Source organism: Mixophyes fleayi, chromosome 1, assembly GCF_038048845.1.
Source record: "Mixophyes fleayi isolate aMixFle1 chromosome 1, aMixFle1.hap1, whole genome shotgun sequence".
Taxonomy (NCBI): Eukaryota; Metazoa; Chordata; class Amphibia; order Anura; family Limnodynastidae; genus Mixophyes; species Mixophyes fleayi.
In genome coordinates this window covers 281,499,306-281,508,779 of record NC_134402.1, presented here as the reverse complement: position 1 = coordinate 281,508,779, position 9,474 = coordinate 281,499,306, and the positions used below count along the sequence as shown (strand labels likewise).

Here is a 9,474-nt window from a genome sequence, read left to right as displayed (position 1 = left end):
TATGGCTAAATCTCCAAAAAAAAAATATTATTTTTGGTTTATAATTACTCATCCCCTGTGTTCATTTAATTTTTGTTCCAAATCAACTTTACGCAACATATTTTACTGACAATCTTCCAAGTTTTGAATTCGCTTTAGAGTACATCTATGATAAATATTGACTCCATTTTCTCCTATTTCTTTTTTTTATTTATGTGTAGTTTTTAAGTTTACCTTTTCTTCTTGATATATGTGTAACTTTAAAAGGTTTAAAGTGAAGAAATCTCTAAATATATATATTTTTTCCTATTTTATAATCACCGCTAAGATCTGCGTTTTTATATACTATTAATTTTGGTGGTCCTTTTTCCATAAAGATTTGGACAGTGGTCCAAATATATTTAATTTTCTGGACAATTTTTTTCACCCCACACTTACACAAAAAATAAGAAATCAAGAATCTATTTTTCTGTCTGGACGACCACCAATAGGTTTTTTTCCCCATTTAATTAACATTTTTTTATAATGAACAGTTGTCCTTCTGTATGTTGGACATTTTTACTTTTCTCAATGATGCTACAAAGCTGTAGAATGAATTATGATCTTTCTAATTAACTTGAAAGTACATAAGGAGACAGAGTGATGAAACTAAAGGCTATTTACCGTTTGAGATGTGTTGTGTAACACAGATTTTGGAACAAAATGAAAAGGTTCACACTTAATTAAATAATGAACTATTTTTTTTCCGACAAAAAAAAAAAAGTTTACAATCTTAAAAATGATTATTCAGGTCTCATTTGGTTTAGCAGATTTTTAAAAAATTATTTTTGGTAATGTGTTTAAAAAGAAGACTAAACCTCAAGGGTTTTTTTGTACCACTATAAAAACTAAAACTCCTTTAGTTACTAAATTACTGTGTACTTAATTTACTTATGTGCCTTATTATGTGCTTATAATGAAAACAATAGGCTAGGTTTCTTTCTGATGTATTTTTTTGAACATTGTATTTGTGGGCTTGGTTGGGAGTTTTTTTCCTCTACTTTTTCTAGATTTCAGTGTTTTGTGTGTGTTTTTATTTTCTGTTTTGTCCGAAAAATCATAAAACGGTTGCAATTCCTTTTTGCTCTAGAAAACCGCTGTACACATTTTTCATGAAGCAGTCTGGCTTTATGTTATAAATACATATTTCTGTGCCAGGTGCTTTGAAAAAGCTGTAAAATCACACTCTAGAGTTTTACTTTGGTGTTGGACAACCTTAAAGGACTGCAAGTTGGACAGGACTTTTCTGCTTCAGAGACACAATTTTACATTTTACAAACGCATTTGGCTGTTGAAATGTCACTGAATTTCAGTGAATAGTGGTGTCTCTGGCTGTCTTGTTTTGTCCTGATGTGTAAACTGTGTATACACAAGGATGCTTTTAGCGTGAAAGTTTCTGATCTACTGTTGTACACAACAAAGAAATAACAGCAGGAAAACCAATGTGTGTTTTCAAGACCTTGTTTTTTTTTTTTTTCTCTCCCGTTCTCTTTTACCAGGATGCCAATACGCTGACTGGCTGGAAAACTGTGCATGTATACATGTATGTCCTTAAAAAGTGGGAAAAAAAGGCACTGCACTGTCTACTTAAATGTCTACGTAAATGTGCAAGAAAGTAGAAACCATGTGTGTGGTTTTTTTTTTTTGTTTTTTTTTTATGTATCTGGTTTTTATGAATGCAGGAGAGTTGTAAAATACTCATGTGAATGTGCCCATTCAATCTCAGACCTGTTTTTATTGATCTATAACTTAATGTTTCATTTTGCATTATCTGATGATGACTTAAAATTGGCAATCAAAGAATTGCTCACCATCTTAAAAAAAGTGATCTGTTGGGATTAACTAATAGAGGCTGGTAACCACCAGTCTGATTTCTTCCTGTTTATATATTAATAGTCTGCAAACTGTTGCCGCACTCAGAATATCTCAGGATATCTTGAATCTTGTTTTGTTTTAAAAATGCAAAAAATCTGAATAAAGTCACATATCCTCAAGAATGTCTATTACCGGCGCTGAATGTCAGCGGCTGCTGTTGGCAAGAAGATTCAGTGCTAAAAATATGTAATATAGATGAGTTGTGAGTTTAGGTCTTAGCTGGTCTAAGTACAATATGTGGTGTTAACCAGAGTCGCATTCCCCCCTCCCTTCACAATGTTTTAAACTCCTATATAAATTTAATTTAAAAATGAATAATTGCCTGTCTGAATAGTGTTCCCGGACGATGTCCTACAGGCTTGTATTGGATTAACAAGCAGTGTTTTCTTAAACCATGTACATGTAATTTGAAGTACCTCAGAAGTTATTTTTAACATATATGTCTATATAGAGATACTTAATCTATTGAGGGGCTACTAGTTTCTACCTACATTGGTAACTATGCCTGACAGTCTGTATTAATATAAATCTCTACTCAGGTCATTTTCATGAGCAAAAATAAATCTTCACCTCTTCCCCTGAGTGTTGGCATATCAAAAGTAACCAACTGCTGAATTGTAAGCTATCTAAATAAATCAAAAACTTTTTTTTAACATTTACAAATAAATTCATTATATCTGTAACTGACCAATTAAACCACATTTTTTTTTTTCCCCCTGTAAATTTAGAATGTTCATAAAACGTTAACATTACATTTATATAGCTGGGTGCACCTCCTTTCACTAGTAGTGACTTTTGGTAGTTTAATGAGATACATTTCGAATACTGCAATAAAAACAGTGCTACTATTGGCTGAAAACATGGATTCTCCCATTCACATCTGTAGGCAATAAGGTATTGTTGGTACCACAGAACAACTTCCAGTACCACTAATAAATATAGGCCCTTTGGCCAGCCTTAGATGCATGTCTGTTTGGTTAATTATTGCTTATGGTAGTGATAGGTATGACTTGATAGTAATAAATTGCATTATACATTGATTATGGTGATAAGCAATCGTTGGAACTTAATTTTCTATATGCGATAATATGACACCTCTTTCTCTTTAATATGGAAACTGTAATGGGAGATGTTAAGGACCCTTCAATCCTAAGCTGGCATTGTCAAAGCTTATAGTCTTCCTCATGGAAAATGTTTCATCATGAGATTGCTGCAGTTTCCAAGTTTGAATACTTTTTCTAAAATGTCATGGGATCATCATGTTTTTCAAGCTGGTTGGAGTTAAGTGATCAGCCTTTATGGCGTAGATTTTTGTCTGCCTCTGATAACCCCATGTTTCAGGAATAAGTTATTACAAGAGAGCTGGTTAGTAGTCTTATGCTGTACCAATGCTATTGTTTATTTATGTGGGTTTAGAATTGAGATGTTGAACATATTCTTTAGTTAATGTGCACTTGTGTCTATGTAGCTACAGTATATTTCAATTTAGTTACTATTTCCCTCCTATGTACTATTTCCTCCAATTCTGTCTGGCCTAGCACAGTGCCTTGGCTCAGAGCCTTGAATGTATAGTCTGTTTCCAATGAACCCAGTGCATTTTGTTGACATGGTGAAGGAGGCAACTGTAGTTCTATTCTAATGCCCTAATGAATTAATATTGGCATTTGTTTAGTGGCAGGACTAATTATGTTGTCCCTGTAAACATGCTTTATAAAAGTCAACAGAAAACAAAACAATTCTATAGGGAATTATTACTGCCCATCTTACCAGTTTCTTGGCACCTGTCAACCAAATAATGTTGCTGCATGAATTAGTCTGGGGCAAAGACTGCTTGTAATGTATTGCATGATATTAGATATAGAAAACTAATTTCCGTGAGTTACTGATGTATAATGTCCTAATCTTTTTATGCTTTATACCGTTTGATTTTAAGTTCAATAGTTGGAAGGTTTGCTGTGGGGACAAAGCTTTTAGTCTCTTAACTGGTTAGGGTTTAATTTTATTTATGTTAGGTTGTTTGTTTGTATATATTTATATATCCTATATATTTGCGTTGATGTCTATCAGTAATGTGCAACAATAGTAGTTTGTGTTTGATCCTTCGGAAAGAAAGTTCTGCTACCTGACCACGCCCCCCCACCTGAAATGAATAGGAGCTTCCTTTTCACACATTTTGCTCCAGTGATAGTGAATATTGAACATCTTTCAAGTGAGACCAAACATATAATTGTATTGACCTGCTAAATGATAGGTTCAATATTTGGTAGTGCTCCATACACTTTGTGTGACTAAGCTTAGGAAACATTTTTTTTTTATGTGTAAGTTTGCAATTGTGACTGAGCTCTAGTATATGAAAGCTTGCCTTAATATAAAGACTCGCATAGTATGAGCCTTTATATTACGGTACATTCCAGATGTGATGTGTTCACTTTATCTCTGTGGTGATTTTGATATAGTATAACAAGCTGTTCTGCTTATTTCATACATGGATCAGGGTGCCCTTCACAAAACCAAAGTGGGCAGTATGCCAGGAGAACCCTTTAAACGATTTGGAAATCCCGAAAGCTTAATTTATTTATTTTTGTCTTGTGGATATAAATCCACAACAACTTTTGAGCTAAAAATCAAATAAAATACAAGTTTCTTCTCTGTAATTTCAACCACTTCTAATTTCCCTTATATGTGCAATGCTGTATGTGCCTAGCACCAAATAAAACCCAAATATTGTCTTATAGTCACCATTTAAGAAAAAAAAAAGGACCTTTTATTAAAATGAGATAGAAATTTGTTACCTTTTTCCATTTTCTCCCAAGCAAGACAGTGGCCATATTTGATTCTAAGGAAACATGTGTGGTTGTCCAGAGCACCTATGGTATGTAACCAGGAGCTGCATTCATTGGAAAGTGGACACTCCACAAAATAGCGCGTAGATGAGGACTGGACTCTCAGGTTTTGTAGTACTGACTTGAAATGCTGATTCGGCAAGAAGATTAAATGGGTCAAGAATGTCCAATCCTGGACTACTAATCGATGTTTTGATGAATGTCCACGCTGCGTTCACCTCTAGTTAAACTTGGTGCAGAGCAATGTAACATGGGCAACTGCTCAATTGCATGTGAGTACGAACCTTTAAACTAATGGAAAGCCCTCTACAATGGCAGTAGAAATAGAGGCTACAAATAAAAGGTAAATTGAATTTGTAAGCATTTATGGAATGACAGGATGTGCAATTGTAGCAGGTCCTCCTTCAGTTACTGGAAATAACTGCTTTTCCTAAATGTCATTTAAAAAAGCACTTTTCACTTCTTGGACAATTTCGTAGCTGGGAAGTATAGTGAATATGGGGCGCAGAGTGCATTAGAAATATGCTCTGCCTTTAGTTATAAGCAACATGTTATCTCAGATATATTTAGCTCTGTGAAATCATAGGGATTTGTGTGTGGGAACAATGCTGCTAACACTGAATTTGGTTTGGCTTTCCTTTTCGAACTAAAATTAACCAAACTGCTATTTTTATGTTGTATTGGCACATCAATCAGGCAATAAAAACATAATGTATCTGATTCCTTGGTATCTCTAAGCAACTATATAAGTTATCATGAATGTATAGTGCCCAACACTGGATGTTTTAGATTTGGGGCGGAAACCCTGCAATGAGCTTTCTAATAAAGAGCACATGTAAATTCAGGGATTTGCTACTGCTTAAACTTGCACCCACTATTTTTAATATATGTATGACATTGTGCTTATGTCCATGATGCATTGGTAGCTTGTTATACACTTGAAATGTGGAAGGTCTTATATAAAGCATTTCTGAAAGCTGTGGTTGAGCGTGTGGCTCCATGATGCGTTTATCCAGCTAATATACAATAAGTATGTAAAACGATTGCTATTGGCTTAGCATGTATGTCATTTCTAAGTGGTTACATTTTATACAGTTAAACGATGTATAGCAGAAATGTTTCCCTGCTGCCCAGGTATTGATTATTTTTAGATGTCTCAAAGAAAGTGGACTGATAAGGATATTCATTTCTGTAGGATCATAACAGCCTGAGAATAGTCACGCCGGCAATGTTTCTAAATATAGTAACCAATTTGTGTTTTTATATATTATTGGAGCTAAAGCAAGGTGGTTAAAAATAAAAGGACCAAAGTTTATGTGCCTTCAATTTTACACATTTCCATATCCGAGTATACATAAAAACAGATTTTACCATTTGCATTAGTTTGTTGTTGACTGGATGTGCACAAAACCAACTAGGGAACTGCCTGTTAATTAGTTATACAATTACTGGGGCACGTGACTGGCTTCCTTGCATTGTAGAGAAATATATCCGGCAGTGAAGGCCATCGTGCTACACTGCCATAAAAAGGTGCATGAAGCTTTTTTTTTTTTTCTTTTAGGGAAGGAAAAAGTTTCAATCGCTTATTTTCCTGATAAAAACTGTTTTTGTGTTTAACGTGTCTACTGAAAAATGTACACTTTATTTTTCTCTCCCATTTCTATGTGTTTTTTTGGTGCATGAGTATTACACATTGTTTTAAACCCACAGTAGCACAAATTACAAGATTTAACTACGTTTTCTTGTACTGTATCTAGAAAGTCACCTCATTGCTCTGACCAAAGATGTCTGTCCTGGTATTACTGAGACATTCACTGGTTGTGTACATTTTTTTAAATATGTCATCCAGAAATAAAAGTGGCCTTTTTTAACTCTGGTCATTTTGTTTTCTCTCTCCTCGTTGACCAGATAATTTCCGTTTTGTGAAAAAAAATATATATGTATATCATAGTGAGATGGTTGATGGATACTTTCAATACTGTATTGGAAGAAATGTTTTTGGGCCAATGGCATATTTGCAATTTGTTCTGCCTTCTTTTTTTTTTTTTTGTGGTCCCAATTCCATTACCAAGAAAGTTCATCTGACATAAGAAAATGCTGTAAATATTTGTAACCATTTTATTTCATTTTTTTTTTAACTAGGCAAAAAAAACAGTGGTTTTTGGGAACAATTTAAAGTATAAAGTGCTTTTATATGAGAAAAATTCACCTGTCTTGTATATTTTGATAAGCAACAACAGTACCAGCTTTACTTGTGACAATGCAGAGGGTGGGTGGGCAGCAAGAGATTCCATGTATGTTATAATGACCTATTACATGAAAAGTGAAGATGAATATTAAAGAAAACATTTTCTAACTGTGTAGTGCATGGTTAATTCACATTTATGTATACTATGTTCCTTTTTTAAGTTTGTGTATTTACTGAATACTAAAATATCTACACTTACTCTCTTCCTCTAGGTGTTTGTAGCATGCCTTTTAATAAATGTCATTACATCTATACTCTCTCAAATTTTTCTGTGTTGTCTCCTGCTTTGGGTTTCCCTTGTCTTTATTTGTAAAGCTATTAATGTCTATTTTAGTTTCTGTGTTTTTTCTGTATTAATTGATTTATTGAGAAAATGTTTAAGTACCTATGTAACTATGTTGCTTTACTTGTTTGGGGTTTTTTTTCATTGTGAAGATCTAAAACCAAGCACATGTAACACTTATGGTGAATGTCTTGCTGTGGTCTTTAAAATGTATGAATGCAAATGGAAAGTATATTTTTCCTATAAACTTTTTTTTTGTGTGTGAAATCTCTTGTTCCTAGTGGCCATTTATAAAATAATTTTTTTAATATTGGTACATCTATATTTAAAAAAATATATATTTTGTCTCTCCAAAATAAATATATTTTCTGTTTTGATTAGTTTTACAAAGGCAACCAACAATCATTTATCAGGGTGACAAAGAAAATGGAGTTACATTGACCTAAAAAAGGAAAAATGCAGATACTGATTTAATACGATGGACAATGCCATGGACACACACGCGTTTTTGCAATCCCTTACATCAAAACCCTTAAGAAAATGAACATCTCCATGTGTATTTGCTAAAGAAAAACACCTAGGGGTATAGGAGATGTTGCCTATAGCAGCCAAACAGATTCTAGCTTATCATTTTGTAGAATGTACTAAATAAATAACTAGAATCTGTACTAAATAAATGATAACTAGAATCTGGTTGCTATAGGCAACATCTTAACTTTTTCAAACCCACAGTTTAGTAAATATACCCTTAATCATATAAAGGTGATTACACTTTAACATCCTGAGCTATTTACATCTAAGATAATCAAAGAAGAATCATAAATAGCAAGAATGCTCTACGTATTCCTTAAAATTCTGCGTGTCATTCACTGTAATAATCTTTACTCATCTGTTTGATTCATTTGGAGCTGATGCTTGATAGTTGTAATCTACATCCCTCAACCCTACTAATCTCTGCCTAAATATTGGCAAACTCCTGACAGCTAAAATACAAATCAATTATTCAAACATGAATGGATCATCATATACAATCATGGCCAAAAGTTTGGAGAATGACACAAAAAGTATTTTCGCAATGTCTGCTGCCTCAGTTTTTATGATGACAATTTGCATTTACTCCAGAATGTCATGAAGAGTGATCAGATGCATTTCAATTAATTTCAAAGTCTCTCTTTGCCATGACAATGAACTTTATCCCAAAAACAACATTTCCACTGCATTTCAGCCCTGCCACAAAAGCACCAGCTGACCTCAGGTCAGTGATTCGCTCGTTAACACGGGTGAGAGTGTTGAGGACAAGGCTGGAGATCACTCTGTTATGTTGATTGAGTTAGAATAACAGATTGGAAGCTTTAAAAGAAGGGGTGGTGTTTGAACTCATTGTTCTTCCTCTGTTAACCATGGTTATCTGCAAGGAAACGTGCAGTGATCATTGCTTTGCAGAAAAAGGGCTTCACAGGCAAGGATATTGCTGCTAGTAAGATTACACCTAAATCAACTATTTAACGGATCATCAAGAACATCAAGAGGTTCTTTAGTTGTGAAAAGGCTTCAGGGCGCCCAAGAACATCCAGCAAGTGCCAGGACCGTCTCCTAAAGTTGATTCAGCTGCGGGATCAGGGCACCACCAGTGCAGAGCTTACTCAGGCATTGCAGCAGGCAGGTGTGAATGCATCTGCACACACAATGAGGCGAAGACTTTTGGAGGATGGCCTGGTGTCAAGTAGGCCAGCAAAGAAGCCACTTCTCCAGGAAAATCAGGGACAGACTGATATTCTGCAAAAGGTGCAGGGATTGGACTGCTGAGGACTGAGATTCTCTGATGAATCCCCTTTCAGATTGTTTGGGGCATCTGGAAAAACTCTTGTCCGGAGAAGGAAAGGTGAGCGCTACCATCAGTCCTGTGTCATGTCAATGGGTTGCTTCTCAGCCAAGGGAGTGGGCTCACTCACATTTTGTCTAAGAACACAGCCATGAATAAAGAATGATACCACAACATCCTCCAAGTGCAACTACTCCTAACCATCCAAGAACATTTTGGTGACAAACAATGCCTTTTCCTGCATGATAGAGCATCTTGCCATAAGGCAAAAGTCATAACGAAGTGGTGTGGGGATCAAAACATCAAAATTTTGGGTCCATGGCCAGGAAACTCTCCAGACCTTAACCCCATTGAGTACTTGAGGTAAATTCTTAAGAGGCGGGTG

At 34.8% G+C, this 9,474-nt stretch overlaps 1 protein-coding gene across 9 annotated transcripts in view; it reads left to right on the top strand.

Moving 5' to 3' along the window:
• The window catches only part of PTBP3 (polypyrimidine tract binding protein 3), a 127,487-nt gene extending 120,239 nt beyond the window's left edge, over nucleotides 1-7,248 (top strand). For all 9 annotated transcript variants that reach the window (XM_075210952.1, XM_075210958.1, XM_075210951.1 and 6 more), the window contains one exon: nucleotides 1-7,248. This exon is cut by the window's left edge and continues 375 nt beyond it. The gene's annotated coding sequence lies outside the window, so the exon portion shown is untranslated.
• Nucleotides 7,249-9,474: the final 2,226 nt, after the last annotated feature.